Genomic DNA, 17,581 nt, shown 5'->3' with positions numbered 1-17,581 from the left:
TGGCTTCTTAAAAAAATGAAACGGTGGAAATCCCAGTCAGTCAGAACAGCAGCACTTAATATTATGTTTTTTTTTATTTTTTTTTTTTATCCATTTTACATTGTGGCTTGCAGGGAAAGGGGCCAAGAAATGAAAATTTATTGATTTCTATTCTACTTCCTAGCAATTTTCCAGGCAGAAAGATACAGTGCAGGGAAAGATATGAAAATAATATGTCAATCGACATAGCACAAAAAGACTCACTGGACAGGAAGGAGACTGTGATTACACGTGGAATTTTACAGTAGAGATAGTTTTCTTTTCTGCTCATTGTCTTCCTTTTTGTGAGACTTTAGCACTACTTTGTCATCCATTCAACAAATGTAAAATAGAATAAAGCGAAAACTTAGACCTACCAGTCTAAAATATTATTCTTCATATTTCCAGATCAACTGCAAAGTAAAATCAACTTCATGAGCTAYGACTACCCAAACATATGCTTAAAACAGCAATACTAAATTTGTGGGCTATGTATGCTACCTCTGAAGTGTTATTTATAGCATGAATTTTGCATACTATTCTTCAGTAAAAACTCAGATATAATTATATGTCTTGGCTATGTTGGCCAYGTTCAGAAAAGCTAAGACTGGATGGCGAGGGAAACACTGTGACCTATGTCACTGCAATGTGAGAGGCACTTCCATGGAAAGCCACTTACTTTGTGGATGGAGAACTTCTGCAGCAGGCTGCTCCCACGCCAGAGTCGATCAGTGTAATCGAAGCAAAGCCTTCTTTGGAGAGTGGTAAGTATAATGGAAAAGAAAGTAATATATTTACTGAGCAGTAATAGAATGTTTTCTAATAACACTCAGTTTGAAGTATTGCCAAGTCTTTCGTAAGGAGTAATGGAAATACTACGTCAGTAAGAATAAGAAAAGATGATTTTCTCCTGCAATAAAATGAATGATAGAATACTTTATTACTGTTGCCAGAAAATTTATACTGACAAGTATACCCATATAATTCATTGCATGACAAAGAACATTGTATTGTCTTGTCAAAAAAAGGATCATTTTAATTTAAGATGAATTGTACTTTACTAGCTGCTACAGTCTTCATAGATCATAGATCTGAGTAATGAAACTGATTTAAAGAAAACAGCTAAGACATGACTTTAACAATTACCTGATTAGAACAACTTTGTCCTTGGTCAGGGTTGTTAGCATTTTGAAGGAGCTGATTCATTTTACAGAATTAGAACACCTTCCATAATCTCAGGCTTAAAGTTTAAGTATACCTCAAGGTATCCAAGTTGCTTCACACACAGGAGGGGAAAAATAATTCCGTCATCTTCTGCTCTATAAGAATTGTTCTAGAAAATTACGGTCTTCCTGGAGACATTTTAATCACTCATTTTTATCTGAATTRTGTAAAGCTTGTTATTAATAGAAATAACTCCTTAAAGGGTCTCACTCTGTTAAATACAATAGGGCTGAGTCAGTGCAGTACACATTAGTATAATGACATGACATGTAGAAATGGAACTATTTTCATATCTCTCACCCACAGGAAAGCGTGATCTGAAATCATTTCCATGGAGGATGAGCAGCACCTTAGAAATCACTCATTTTGTCAGTTAGGGCTGGTTCTGTTCTTGCTTAGTTTGAAGGGAGCCCAGTGAGTGTTGCTCTGCATAACTGAGAGCACTGTTTTGTACAAAGCTGATTTCAGAGCTCACCAATCATCCAGAGGAAGAATTACAAGTACAGGAGAAGTATTTGGTAATAAATAAATAAATAAATAAGTAAATTAATTAATTAATTAATTAAAAATAAAAAATAAAAAAAATAAAAAAAATAAAAAATAAAAAAAATAAAAAATAAAGAATAGCAAGCAAACATCTTAAAAGGATGTTTTCACTTCCCAGAGGACTACTACTGCTAGCTCAATGATTGCACTGGAAAAAAAAAAAAAAAATCAAGAGAGATGGGAGGCTCAGCGCAACAGAAGACTTAAAAGACTGACCAGAGTGGATAGTTTTCTCTTTTTCTTGATAACTTTTCCTTAGAAAATGCAAGTATGGAGTAGGTTTTAATTTATTTGATAAAGTGCTTAGCTACTTCCCTTTGTTCCTTTAAGATAGTAAAGCATGTTGGATTGAAAGCAGCTAAATATACTGGTACAGTAATAACAATCCYTTTTTTGCACATTTTGATTGTCAGAAACTAATGAGAAACAAAATATATCCATAATCCTTAAAGGTTCCAAATCACATTAAGCCTGATGCAAATTAGCTTAAAATAGGATTGGATATTTAATGGTATCCATTATGATAATGAGAAAAGACATAAAACAAAGTGGAAACAGGCGGTTACTCTGTTATACTTAACAAGTAGGACATACAAATTATTAAATTAATGCAAGCTCACTGAAGTTGTTAAATAAGGGGACTCATTTTTGAAACTATTTTTGTTGTATCTTAAATATTTATGTGAGGCTTTTTCAGTTTTGTTGAAATTGATAATTGATATTTGATAGTGGCCAAAAAAAAAAAAAAAACACACCACATTGCCACATTTTTAATGATATTATGAACACCGGAGGGTCTCCCCTAACGAAAGGCAAACTGCCTGCTCCCTGAGAGCAATCTGGTTAAAGCTGGTCAGGTATCTGTTACCAGAGTCTGTGCCTGGATTATGATTAACAAAACCTGCTGCTRGGGACGCGCACCTCCACTTGTGCTCTTTCTAGAGAGCACAAAAGCACCCTGAAGTCACTAGCACTCCTGACGCAGCAGCATATTTTATAGCACAGAAAGTTACTGCAGAAGCCAATTTTGGAGTTCTATCATTTCAAGAGAGCCATAAAAATGAAGTACAGGAAACAGAATGGGARCTGAATATGAAGTTTCTCCTAAATTTTTTCAGTAAGAATTTAATTCTCGCTTGTATTGTACATACAAGTATTTAAATCTTGAGTTTATTTTACCTGGAACATGTTTTTCTCAGTCCTCCAGCCAGCTGTTTTCTCTTAGCTGGAGAAAGGCCAAAATGGGGTTTCTGTGGGATGCTCAAGTACTGTAGCTTAAGTTTCATGGCATAGCAGAAAGGCAGCGTCTGATCTGGAACAGCACCGAAAGACTAGTCTTACGTTTTGTATTGCCTGATCAGAGATTTCTGAGCATATCCTAAGTTTTATGACTCAAACATACGTGTTGTGAAGAAAAGAAGAGAGAAAAGAACAGAAACAAGCAATATGCAGTTAATGCAACTAGTCTGTAACGAGCTTTACAAGGCTACTGTCATTCTGTGGCAGTGAAACACCTAGCTCAGTGCCTGTGATTTTAATTCAACTGAGGTCAACCTGTCCTTATTTTTCCTCAACAGTCTCGTTAAATTGATTAGTACTACTTTAATTTTTAAAAAAGAGAAAAGTTTGAGGTGTAAGACAATTTCTTCCTACCTGACCTAAAATTGCAAGGGAAAATTGAAGCACTGGAGCACTGATATACACACAAAGCCTACCCAGTTGTAACAGAATGAACTCAAAGAGGGAGTAACTTTGGGGTTGAATTTTGCTGAGCAGGGAGGGACAGTGTGGGATGCCAAATATTAAAAGTTGTATTCCTGAAAGATGRTATATTCTTAGGGAGAGAGAATTCCAGGGCAAAGAGATAAAGCTATGTTTATGCAAAAAGAAATCGGATCTCAGCTGGTAAAAATAATAGTAACAGCCAAAGCATTATCAGCAGTCATCGTACTATCACTGCACCTAGACAGGATTATCCTAGATAGGATCTACCAAAAGGCAAGGATCTTCCATACAAACACTGAACAGAAATATAGAACAAAAGAACTAAACAGTCTGAACATGCTCCCTGCTTGAAAGAGCTCGCAATCCGAGTATGAGGGAAAAGCAAGTGGTGAGTAAAGACGCACAGAGGAATTCAAGGAAACAATAAGCCAGAACCGATCAGCGCGACAGGCGGCACTGGCTGTATGCAAGCTGTTTAACCACGGCAAGGCTCTGTAGACACTGCTCCAAAACAAGGTTCTCAGGAAGGGCTTGAAGGAAGATAATAAAGGCATTTCACAGCTATTCAAAGCTTGCAGGGTACTGGCGTGGAGAATTACAGTGATATTCGTTTGAATAGGCTGTTCCTTCATATCAGCAGAGGCTCTGACATTAAAGTATAAATGAAGATTAAAAATGCTTACAATACCAGTGTTGCTTTCTTTCAGAAATCCAGAAGATACTCTCCTAGCGTAGGATTATGGCTTTTCTTACTTAAAAGAACCCCAGATATACATAAGTTTTTTTTTTTTTTTCCCGGAAGATCTGTACTTTCCATAGCTATACCAGATAGCCTGAAATGCTGTAATACCATACATTATGTTACTGGGCTTTAATATCTATTAGGCAAAAGTCAATTCCTTTCAGTCCCTAGACATGGCACTTGCACTGACGAAAGCTTATTAATCTGGTGTAAACAGGTTTCATACAGACCAGGAATCTTCTGTACTAACAYGTATCTTTAAATATTAATTTGGAATTTGAATCCTATTTCTGTGATTCTGTCACAAGTTGAAAATGCTCCTATTATCTTTTTTTTTCAGTTGCAAATATTATGCTCCAAGTTCACATGCTCCAAACTGTTCTAAGTCCTTCCCAGTATTTTCAGACAACACATGAGTATTAGGTTGGTTCATAAAATTTACAAGAGGTATGATGCTTCTTATCAGGTTTCTCATGCTGTATAACTATTTCTCTGTATAAAATATTAACCAGCACAACCTTTAGGCTTAAAGAAGATATTGATTCTACAATTACCTCTGTTCTCTCAGTAAACATTCTGGAGATCTCAAGTATTCACTCCCAAACACATTGTTTCCACCACAAAAAGATGGTATGCAATTACCATACATAAAGTAAGACCCTCTGGGCAAATCATTACAAGTACAGACTAGAARAGACACTTGACTTAATAGCTCACATTGATACGATGCAGTCATTGAGATTACAGAATTGCTATAACCAAACTTAAATAAAGACACCAAAAGCTACATACAGGTTCTTTCACACACCCAAGCTCCTGCAAAACCTTTATCCAATCTTTACTACAGACGTGATTGTACTTCCATTAAACTCTGCCAGATCATCCGTCTTACTGCAATAGAGGGGGAAGCAGGTCTTAGGGGACTTCAGCAACATTTCTACCTCCACAAACCACAGCTGGGTGGAGTAGGACGGGCAAAAGAGCACTCCTCTCCGAAGCATTTGGGCTTGCCAAACCTGCAGTCAAATACGAGATTTCAATGTTTACACATGTGGCAGACTGAGCTCTAAAACAGTCAATTCAGGCAACAGTTAGGGTGTTGCTGGAGCCSCTTGTGTCCAGCCATCACACAGCTAGATAGCTTCTGTTCAGACCTAACGGGAACTTTAGCCTCATCTTTGACAGAGACGTAGACATGCAAATTTGTTATTGCTTAACAGCAGAAAGAGGAAACGCTCTTTCTCACTGAGAAACAGCGGAAAGAAGACATTAGTAGAAATTAATAGTATTCAGACCTYCAGATTTCTGCTGTGACTTCACCAGGATCCAGCTTTCCTCACATTTTGATGGCAAAGGACTACATTCTTTCAGAGGCAAAGTGTTTTTGAGCGCTGTAAAGGAAATATCCATTTCCAGTTGTAAGTACCTCAGCTGTATCTCAGTTCAGTTTGAGCCAGATGCTCTTCATCAAAGGGCTGATTTCCTGATAGCATTTTAATAGCTTTTAAAGAGGAGGAGATTGTATCTCCTGAAAATACAGTATCAAATTTGTTAAAGGCACTTGTTTTGCAAGAAAGCTGTCCGTTCTCTCCCAGCTCCCGTGTCATTCCTTCCTGTCACTGTTTAACTGGGCACTCCAGAAACTCCAGCTTCTAAAGTAGTTATAGGTGTTAAAAGCAATGGTCATAAATTAAAGCACACCTGCATATCAGGGAACGGTAGATTATATCCTATTCCTCCTCTTCCCCACTTTTCTCAATTGCACYGATCTTATCTCCTTAGCAGATGTGTACTAATTTTTGAGGTCAGCTTTTTAAAGAGTGGAAAACAAATTTTCCAAGGTTCAGTCAAAAATACGTTGGTCATTTTTCACTCATTTCCTCTCTAAGGGGATRCTGGCACCTGAGTGGAATTCCTGCCTAGGCCGGCTGTGTATTTACCRGAATTCGTTGTGACATTTGCCATCAGGTGCAGGAACTAGCTGAACTTTGGACAGAAGGAGCAGCTTACTTTTAAGCAAACTAACTTATTTAAATGCAAAGAGGTCAGCCTACTAAGAGATGCCTAGAAGCCAAACACTGCTTAAGGGCTGCTTAGTGTGCTTAAGAAAATTAAGGCAGAGTGACTGTACATACAATTCAGCAAGAAATCTCTATCGCTGTGTCCATTTCCTATTCTAGCCAGACACCAYAGGTGTGCTTAAACAGGCAGGAAATATCACTGTAATGATGGCAAATAAGCCATTCCCTTGTGTAAGCCGCTCTCTCTTATGTATGATCTTAGTTTCACCCTGCATAAGTTGTTACAGATAGATTTGCCTTTACCTGGAGGCTAGAAAACTTGAAACAACCAAAGGGTTATATTAAGTATGGCACATCCTTATACCCAGTGGTTTGCAAAGTTATTTTACGCAGCCTTCAGAAAAGCGCCTCCAGCACTTGAAATGATGGCCAAGTTTGCTTTTTCTTACACACTGTGGGGGTCAGGCTTTTTGTCAAGTTCTCTATCAAGGAGAGTTTTTGGCCTTTTTTTCTGACCAAATTAAATATGAATCATTTTCCTTTATTTGCCCTTTGTATTCTTAATTTTTGTTGCATAGATTAGACACTTTGTGTGGGAATTTGCTCAACTGCTATGGGATCTGGTTCTGCAATGATTTAAAAGGCAGAGTCACCTATTTCTAGTTAGTTACTCAGCTTTCCTATTTATAGACCGAGAACTTTGCTTATCAACTTTGTTGCTGTATTTTAGGGATTTTAAATTCTGATGTCTGCTTGCAGCTCAGGGATTTTGTCTAAGCCATTTTTTCCTCCTGTTCCTAGGCAATTGGTCTAGCTGTCAGCACATTGCCAGGTAGCTAGGGCAGCAGCTAGCATCTCAGACAGCTTCTTAATGAAAGACCCATGCTGATCCTTCTATTTATGCATTAGATCATTGACTGATCTAGGAGTCACCCTAGACCTGCAAGGTACATCAGGCTTGTTTTAATCAGCTAGAGCTCCCAGCAATGAGTAGATAMGTGTTCACAGTGCAACAGCCCTCTGACATGCTACACACTGGACCACTTGCTTCAAATACACAGCACAGCTGCCCCAAACTACCCGTCTTTAAAAACGGAGATTTCTGAACAAAGCTTTTACACCAAATATAACCTTTAATCAGAACCATGCCATCCCCAAACAGGCAGGCAGAGAACATACCAGGAGACATGCATCCAAAAGCTATTTTCWGTCTTCAGCCTTTGGTGGGAAAATCCCAGTGGCATCTTTTAAAACAGGSGTTTAGAAGAAATAAATGCAGTTACGTATCTTTATATCTTTATAAAGAGGCTGAAATTGATTTGATTGCCCTCAAATCAAATATGCTTTTTTTTTCCATTGTGGCTATAGTTTACTATTAATGCAAAGAGAAACTTTGTTCTAAATAGAGCCAAATAATTCTATCTTCTCAATGACTGTTCGTTACAGAATTTACTATATTTTCACATTTCAAATGTGTGTTTATGTGCATAAATATATGCCTGTGTACTTTTCGCTCTCCATTTATCCATATCTATACTCRGAGAAGTTTTTTCAGTTGTCTGCAACTGTATTCACCCTTTGTTACGTAATGATTATGCTAGAGGTTTATTAGCTATTCTTTATGTATAAGAATTGCTTAGGGAACTGTTCTGCTGTGTTTTAATTTTTCCATCTTCACCGAGAGACTCTGCTTGAATGCGGTGAAACTTTTGCCCCACTAATATCAGTAGTGTTAACTTCTCTGGCACATGGACTAATCATCTTCTGCATCTGCCCTGAAGATGTGACCTATCTTCCTTAGAGTCTCTAAAACTTTGTTTTTCATTATGCTGTATTAAGCGAGTAGTAAAATCCTGTTAAGCTTCCTACATGAAATACTGCTGCTCTGGAGTTAGCTTGATCACTGATTTCAGTGAGCCCAGGATTTCAACCCATATTTTAAATGCTGGAGCTTGTAGTCACATCTCAGTTGTAAACATTTATACATTCACCAGGGGCTGAAACTCAAGTGCTGAGCTGGCAACACTTTAAGGCTTCAGAAACACTCTCAGTGGATCTCACAGATTTCCATTTGGCTGGAGGAATCTGAAAATTACACCATATTCATAAAAGGAGCATATAGCCTCTTTGAACCTGAACTCATTAGTTAACAGAAGTGACCAGCTGACCAGGACCTAAACACTGAGGATTAGACTTCCTGCTGAGAGTTTACAGCAATATTCAAATTTATATAGAAATGCATTTTTAAAAAAACCTAGGTATATTTGACTATAAGCCTAGAAGTCAGGAGATAAATTTGGTTTAAGATATGACAAGAATAATACAATTTGTTTTTTAAAAAGGATAAAATATATATTTTTCTCAAATTACGCTACCTGTATTGCCTTATACTTTTCCCTGACTTCATACTTCATGTCTCCGTGGGGCACAGGCTGTTTTTCTTTTGTGTTTGTGTAAAGTCTAATACAACGGAGTGCTAGTGGGTAACCCGTAGCTGCTACCACAGTTCAAAAAGGCTCTCTGAATACGAGACTTCTCCCACTTCTTCCTGTGCTAGAGCAGGCATAAGCAAAARGCACAGGCATAAGCAAAATAAATTTCAGCTGAAAAAGGGCTTTTGTTAGGAAGCCAGGAGATAAAGCCTTTCTTCGAGCAGAAGCCTTCCTCCAGCTGTAAATGCCTGCTTCACCGTGGAACAGGGGGTGGGCAACCGCCCACACAGGCACAAACCCCCCATGTCATTTAATGCAGAGAGGCAAAAACCATYGCTGTAGCCTTGCTGGCACTCCTCAACGACACACGGTCGGCGTAAGGCTAGAAACTCGACAGCGGAGAAAGCAGCCTGCCAGCAGCGTCCCAGAAGCAGGGCTGAGATTTAGAAGCCAGCTCTTCGCGGGACCCCAGCTCTGATCACCCCCAGCCCCGCCGAAGCCAGCTCAGGGAGGTGTATGTGGAAACGTATAAAGTATGGTATGTTATAAACCCACTGCCATTACCTCATCGAAGTGCAGATTCCAGCGTTTTTCCGGAAAAGCGAGGGGAAACCCCAGTGTGTATTCTTTTTTGATTAGTACCTGCTCTCCAGTGTTTCTTTTAGAAATCAGAGACTAATCTCTCATACAGATACATTTTCTAACWGCACTTATTTCAGTCGCTTTTAAATTGTTTCAAACTTCTTCCTAGATTTTTTTTYCCCTTCCTTTTTGGAACACACAAAAAAATGACCAATTAGTTTCACATTCTGGAGAAAAAAAACRGCATCTGAGACCCTCCGTGCCATCTGCCTGAAGCAAATTTGCACTGTTGAGTTATATCAGAGGATTTTAAACTTGAAGCAATGGCATACCCTTGACCACTGCAGCATGAACAGCTCCGCTCGAATTGCAAATGATTTTATGTACATGCTGGCAGGAAGACACTATTGATATCCCCGCKTAAAAAGCGAATATAAAGTAGCGAGTAACTTGTTGCTACTGCCAATCAAGGTTGTTTGTGGGTTACGATCAGGACAGAGTTTGGGTATGTAATATTGCTCTGCGAAGGGAACGTGGCGTATAAAGTACTMGACAGGAACGGGAAGTGATCGATAAGAAATGCTGCCTGAAGCCATTAAACAAACATCAGCAAACTGAGGAAATGTGTACGGGTAAAATGACAAATCACTTTCATCACAGTTTGTCGTTAGTATTTATGGATTCAGAAACAAGGATAGGTAACGTACTGGATTTATGTAATGCCATTTATTAAGGCTCTCGTGCTCCTCTCTCCAGCCCGACGTTACCACAATAGGTCGTATTTCAAGATGCTTATTTTACACTCCCAGGTTTTTATTTAAATGAACAGCGCAAGTTGCGGCTTAATTACGAACCCGYGCTCGAGGACCCGCGCTCCCCCCGGAGGGTCCCTCGGCCCCGAGCCGCGGGCCCCCGGCGCGGTCGGCAGCTCCGGGGCGCCCCGGCCGGCGTGCCAGAGGAGACGGGTCGCGCCTGACCCGCTCCTGGTACAACCACGGGCTGGTGAAGCAAACTCTTGGCGTGCCTCGCAACCTTCCAGCGTCCGGCAGCAGTCGAGGACAGATGTTTTCCATCAGACTGATAGTATTTTCACACCGCTTTCATTAAACTGTCATTTTAAAAACTGCTTCAATTTCAGGCCCCTTTCTGCTTTGTTAGTTTTAATGTATCTCTCTGCACCTCGTGCAGCAGGAGAGGCTCTCGTTGTGCGTAAATTTGCCAGAGATTAGGCCGCTCGCGCACGGCTGCCTGCGCCGGCTCCGTCCGCGATCAATAGCAAACACGTCTGGGGCAAGAGCAGCCGTAAGAATTTCTACTTATTCACGGTCTGGTCTGAAAAGTTTTATCGTGTATTAAGAAACCGGGAAGCGAAACATTTATGCAACTCTGTTCTGAAGGAATCAGTAACTTTGATCTACTAATGCTGTAGAAGATATTGCTCACTGGGCACGCAAAATGGTTGTTCCAGCTTGTCCCGGGCAGATAGAAAATAAGATTCGAGAGCAACAGTGATACAGTGAGCACAGCAAACAAACTGCATGYAAGTGAACCAAATGATCCTTCACAAAGGCACAGATACCTGGGTCCCAAAGTTGGAGAAAGTCATGGAAGCAATTTTTTTCTTCCAGAAATTCCTTTCCTGTTTTCTTTGGCTTCGGATATTTTCAGTTCTTGTAAAATGTTGCCCTTAGGAGCGATGAACTCACAAGAACAATAAAATACATGCTTCATAAGAAAAATATGTTTTCAGAAGTTGTGCTGCAACTGCGAAATCAAGTCATATACATTCAGCACAAAACCCCGTTTTGGTTCATATTAAGAAAATAGTCTATCTCATTTCTCTTTCAGGCAATCACAGAATAATTTGAAGCAAATCCTGAGGTCTAGATAGGCTTAGAAGCATCTCCTTATGTCCTCCTGGTCTAGGGGACAAAGCGTAAAGACCAGCTCTTCGCTGAAAGGAACTAGCTGCCTGCCCAGGCAGCGATACGTGGAAATAAAGCAGGAAGGCGAGGAGGAGGATGCGTTGCAGGGGCACGGTGTGAGGACATCGTCCGCCTTCCCGCAGCAGTGCTGCCCGGGGCTGACGGACAAGCTGAGCTGGTGGCCTCTCGTTAGACCCGCTTCCAGTAGAGGTCCACGTGCCAGAGCTTCATCCTGACGTCACCACGTCACGCACTGCGTCAGAAATCAAATCGCGCATATATGGAGGCTGCCACGGTCCAGCAGCAGCAGCTGCTAAGTGCCAAAAGCTAAGTAGTTTCCCTGACATAGGTCATTCTACATCTAGGTGTGCACCTATTTTTAAAACCATCTATGGATAACTGGGAAGAAAGAAAACAAAAAGGGCAAAATAAGTCATACTTAAAAAAGAGACATTTTCCCACATGTCTAGTTCCTATTCCTACCAAAAAGATGAATCGATACTAAGCATTTGAGCCTACTCCCAATTAACTTGATAAGTGCTCTTTTCCCTTAACAAGGGTGATGATAACAGTTTCCTACCTCATAAGGATGTTCTGAGGCTGTATAGATTTTGTGAAGTGCTCAGATACTTCAATAATGGGGAATCAAAAGGAAATAGATAAAATTCAGCCTGGCAGCAAAAACAGACTTACTGAAAATGACCTCCTAGTGCACAATGAAATTATAAGACAGACACATAAGGAATAGTCCTGCTTTTGTTTATTTATTATACCTAATAGATAACAGAAACAGTAACTCTATTTTTTTGTATTTTATCTTACTGCAGCACTTGATACTCTTCACAATTTAACTGCAATAGGCTTTGATACGAGTGTTGTCACATGTAATGAGAGGTGGTTAAAGGACTGTAACTTAGTTTTATTATTCATCCCCAAATCCGCTTCCCCTCCCTGTTTGCCAGAGATTGAAAAAAGACAGTTAAGAACATACTTATTGGATGCAAATCAATTCTGAATGTTTCAAGTATTATATTAATTTCTCAAAGGCCAGAATCTGCTTCAAACTTGCAAATTATGAACTGCTGGGGAAAGACGATGAGACCCTTCTGCCATGCGCAGCCTGAAAGAGTTACTGTGCTTATCCCTGCAYACATGCACGAACGGTCTGCAAAAGACTTCACAAGCAGTCGCTGGCTCTGTGCACCCATAACCAATCTACCAGTGCACCGCAGACCACCGCAGACCAGCAAACACTTAACAACAGGAATTTTTTTTTTTTAAATTGTTTTGCAGTATCTTAGCAACCGGTATATTCCACTAATATCCATGCAAAGGGTATTTATTAAATCCTCTCTGGTAGAACTATATGAAAACTCTTTCATTCAATGAGAATAAAATCTTGATTTTAAACCTTTTTTATGAGGCCAAACATTAATTGGATCTCTCCCATCCTTGAATGAATATAAAGTGTAATTTTTATCGATTGCCATGCACTCCTCTCTATCATCAGGACTGTTTTAGTTTGATTTTTATATATATCCCTATTTTATCCTTATTTTGTCTCTTTTTCACCTTTTCTTTAAGTAACAATACTTTGGCACAATTCAATTTTACAGAAAGTTTTCACATTCAGTCTTTATTCCCAGTTCATCCTTTTTATCATCATTTTCAGCTCTTCTTTGAACACATTCAATCACACTATATGGGGCTTACCTAATACCAAGTCTTTCATGGCACAACAGAGAGACTTTAATATATGAGGGTTCTAAAGCTTAATAATTTGCTTTACACAGTATTTCCTTCATTCCACATCACATAATTTTTCTTGAGGGCTGTAATTTGAAAACTAACTTATTGTTGCCATTTTTAACATCCACAATTATTTCAGAGCTTCACAATATTATATTCCATAGTTTGGATCAAATGAAATAAGATTTGTTTCTCACTGTGCAGCTCATCTGGCCAAATGATACCCACCCTGATACTTACACTAGATATAGGCGTCTGAAATAATAAAAACCTGCTCCTCTATTTATGATCTTTGCTTTTCTTCTCAAGGAACTTTGAAAAACAGTATTCGCTGATTTTGTGTGCGTCTGTTTTGTGACTGCTTCTTGAGGTAGCCTGTGCTTGGCACGCAGGTGGCTGCGGCTTCCACATTGCAGCAAATGCAGGCTGGCTGATTTGTTGAAACTTCTCATTATTAGCATTTATCCTCATCCTTCTCAGCATAGGAAATCTGAGAAAAAATAAGGAATTACCTGCATACCCCTGCAAATTAATATGGTCTGAGGCATCCACTTTGCTAGAGCAGGAAAATTAAAGGTTTTCTTCTTCTGGGGAAGTGAGTTGTAGATCAGGAGGGGCTGAGAGAACAGGTCAAACAACTGAGAGCGATTCTTCTCATCGTGACTCTGCTTCGGCCGGAGCAAAGCTCTGTGCGGGAGGCAGGCGGGGGGTAGGCACCTTGCCAACACCTGAGGGCAGCGCYCTCATAACCGCGCTACAGGCTTCTGACGACGGTGCCACACGGCTGCTGTCCTGAGCCTTGGATGTCACGTTGGTGTCTCAGCTCCATCTCTCACTGCGTGCTGGAATGGAGCAGGATGGCGTAATCGCATGGAGATGCTTATCTTCCACATCCATCGCGCTGCAGAAAAGTCAGCCTGGCTGGGAAGTTAAAGAGTAGCTAAAAAAAGAGTTCTGGCACTGGCAGACATTCTTGTTTGGACCAAAACTAGAAGAATACATATGTTTCTGAAACAGCACTCCCTTTTCTTTCAGTCTTTCTGCCATATTGCTTGGAAGAAACTAGGCAAGGCAATTTGAATTAGAATAATGGTGCATTTAAACAAAATAAAATATGTAGTTCCACAGCAAGTAGCCTCCTGCTTAACATTAAAATAGATCAAATTTAAGGTAGGACAAATTCAGACTTGGTTTTCAACATCTAGCTAAGGCTGAAATTTTTTAGAAGGTTCTACACTTTGTATATTTCTTTACTTTATTTTCCAGCAGAATTACCTCACTTTGAATAAACTTTCAAATTTTGCTTTCAGTTGATATGCTTCTCTTAATGGGATTATCTAATTAATCAATTGAAATTTTGGAACAATTAATTCAAAGCTAATTTGAAATAAACACAAATTGCTATTTTTCATTCACTTAACACTATAGTTCTATTTTATTTTTTATCTCCTAATGCTGATGCTGAGCCAGTTAACCCAGAGAGATCCATCCTACTTGCCTACAGTGCCCTGCGATGAACAGGGTGGTTTTTTTCTAGCTTTAAATATTTTGAACGAAATGCTTCTGTGTATACAGGTAAAGACAGGAGAATATTCTTTTCTCACCAGCTCCTACTAGCTGAAATAGATTAAAGCTTTCAGTCTACCAGGTACTTGAGAATATATAAATTCTGTTAGTTGTCAGCCTTCAAGTTTATAGCATTCTTTTATGTAAATGCTGACAAATGCTCCTTGGCTTAACATCTGAATTAAATATTACTCTTTATTCGGCTGCTCCTTATCGGTTTGCTCTTTTACTTCATAGCCAGGCTGACTTTTCTGTGACAGCCATATAGTATAACGGATTCCTCTTTTTCTTTAGCATTTCATTATTCTAAGTACAAAATAAAGGAAAATAATACAGCAGGTCTGTGAGTATCAGCGGTCGCAGTTAATCTTGAACATATCTAATTGGGTAATGAAGGGTTTCTGATAATCGTAGTACTGCTAGGAAAACGTACCTCCAGGACAAGGTGGGTTTTAGCAGTCCCAAATGTTATGTGCCCAATAATGAGCCTTTCCAACTGGGAAACTGTGTCCTGCAATCTGGTGTGCAATGGAAGTGCAAAGCTGAATTATACGCAAATTTGCTGCCTCTCTGCACAGCTGAGGATAAGAGCCAGATTTTAAAGTTCTCTCCTCTTTTAAAACAGACAATCATACGGCTTGAAGCAGGTTTGTATGCATCTCATCACAGTGATTCTAAACCTTTTCAACACTTTTAGTTATTGTTGCAAAAGGAAAAAAAATCTTGTGTCRTGCTATCCGGAAAGTGGGTGTTATTACGACCTTCAGGTTAACAATCCATACGGCAGTGCTATTTTTAACTWAACTTGCAAGGGTTTTGCAGAGAGCAGAGTTAAAAGCAGCACCATTAAAAATCAAATCTTTACCAACAGTTACCTCAGACTGTCACAGGAAATGCTGGAATCATAACTGTAGGCTAGCTGTAAGAACTATATGATTTGTGGGTGGGTGGGTATTTCAGGTAACACCATGTTAAGAGCTGGTGTTAAAGGTTGATTCTTACCACTAATCCCACTGCCAACATTATAATTGATCGGCAGAACATAACCACAAAGAGCTTTATTTCATTTTACAAAAATTAAGATTATGTCATCCATAGTTAGACTGAAACTGAGAGCCCAGGAGGTCCTTAACAATTTACCGRTATTTCGACTTACTGGCATCTTCGTTCCTGTCTGTGCAGCTGTAATACTGAGGTCAAATCAGAAACCCATCTGAAAAGACAATTGAAATTTTTAGATCTGGGTAAAGATATTGCATAAAAATATTTAATTAAACATTGGGGTGGTCAACAAATAAATTTGCAAAGATCTGAGGATCTCATTCCTTTTTAGTTTGCCCTCACATAAACTGAACCAAAGGAGCGACATTTCTAAGCGTCCAATTTGCATCTCAAATAAGGTGAACAGAGAGACAGACACTCAGACACACTTGAACTATAGCTCAATTACCCTCCTCAAATCAAAARGAAGAGGAAAAAAAATGCATAAATGTTGTCTGAAGCAATGTCTTTACTACAGAGGCAAACTTTCTTTGGAAATGATTCAGCAGCTTTCTAAATACTTCAGGAAATGGCAAGAAATATATCTACAATAATATTAAATACTACCACATTTAAACTCCTTTGAAAACAAGGAAAGACCAGTCCTATAGCACTCTACAGAGAAGAAGCAACTGACTGAAGRCATTGTTTTGGTGCCTAAATATGCAGACAGGTATCTAATGGATTTTCAGCTGTGCGCAAGAACATGCCCTCCTCTCTTTTCAATCAGTCAGTTAGAAAACTGAATTGTGTTGGTCACGTTGCACGTCTGCCATCATCTTCTGGAAAGTGGCTCCAGGTCCTTATATCCAGGAGAAATGAGTAATTCTATAAAATCTCTTTGGTTTCCCAGTCATGAAACCTCTAGAAATCACTAGCTGAACAAAAACCCTGCCTGAAGCTGCCTCTCCCAGTGACTTCTAGCACAGGAATCATGGCACACTTTTTCATGACTGGTGAATCCTGTATAGCTGAGAGAAATTAATGAGAAAGAAAGACTATCTTTTTTCCTTTCTGCATGAGGTAAGTCTTCATCCTCTTTGAATCACTGGAAATTGGGAGATTTACAGGGAGCTGAGAATCTGGTTTTCAAAGTGCACTCACAGGTCGCAGATATCTTGCTATCAGCATGACAGTGTTAAAGTACACTAAATAAATAACTCGAAAAGACAGCACTACTGTCCCTAAAACTGAGAACAAAGTACCATAAATTACGGAAGACCTGTCAGTGTATGCAGTAGTGCAGTTGTCCTCTCCCTTACTCTTCCCTCCTCGGGCATCAGTCCCTTTTCTAGTGGCTGGGTTAAAAGGTGCCTGCTTCTTTGCAGGTTCTGTGCTCTGCAGTTTCTGAAATTAATTAAGAAGAGCAATGGATGTATCTAAAGCAACAAGCAAGCAGGCAGCAGACAGGATCAGCTGGCCAAACTGTAATTTTCAATTCAATCCTAACACATATATAGAGATATAAACAGAATGATACAGAATTCAGTCCAATCCCTGCATCTCTGTAGGAAACTGATTTATTCATAAAAACACATTTTAAATAGCTATTTGATGGATAAGATGAGCTTTGAATAGCTGAAACAAATAATAGGATTAGAGCTGGATGCAAACCAAAATCCTGGATATGAGTATCCCCAGGCTTCAGAAAAGGTCATGCAGAGGTTGAAATTTCACCACTACCTGTTGAACAGGGGGTCGGGCCAAACTCACAGCTTTGGGAAAGGCAGAGGCATATCCCGCTGAGATCAGGCCTGTGGGGTTTCGCTTCCTCTCACAGCTTAGCACAGACCTCTCATCAAACCAGAAAGCAGATCAATAACTACCGAGTGAGCAACTCTAATTCCTAAGTAATAACAGTCTGCTAGTTATAACAGGTAAATAGGAATTCATGTAATATAAAAATAATTTTTGTAGAACTCATTATCTCCTTCTTAAGCAATTAGAAAGTGTTGATTTCATTCCAATATGGAAAATAGAAATGGTGAATCAGATGTTTACAGAAAACGG

At 39.4% G+C, this 17,581-nt stretch overlaps 1 long non-coding RNA gene across 1 annotated transcript; it reads right to left on the bottom strand.

Moving 5' to 3' along the window:
• Nucleotides 1-13,698: 13,698 nt before the first annotated feature.
• On the bottom strand, nt 13,699-16,824 carry LOC146599333 (uncharacterized). The gene is made up of 3 exons (XR_014895044.1): nt 16,794-16,824; nt 15,687-15,743; nt 13,699-13,885 (listed from the first exon to the last, which is right to left on the bottom strand). It is a non-coding gene; the product is annotated as an uncharacterized LOC146599333 (long non-coding RNA).
• Nucleotides 16,825-17,581: the final 757 nt, after the last annotated feature.

This window comes from Rhea americana, unplaced genomic scaffold, assembly GCF_003343005.1.
Source record: "Rhea americana isolate MKP2758 unplaced genomic scaffold, rheAme1 scaffold_141, whole genome shotgun sequence".
Lineage (NCBI taxonomy): Eukaryota > Metazoa > Chordata > Aves > Rheiformes > Rheidae > Rhea > Rhea americana.
Note: the sequence above shows the minus strand (reverse complement) of the source record. Positions and strands in the feature narration are given on the sequence as shown.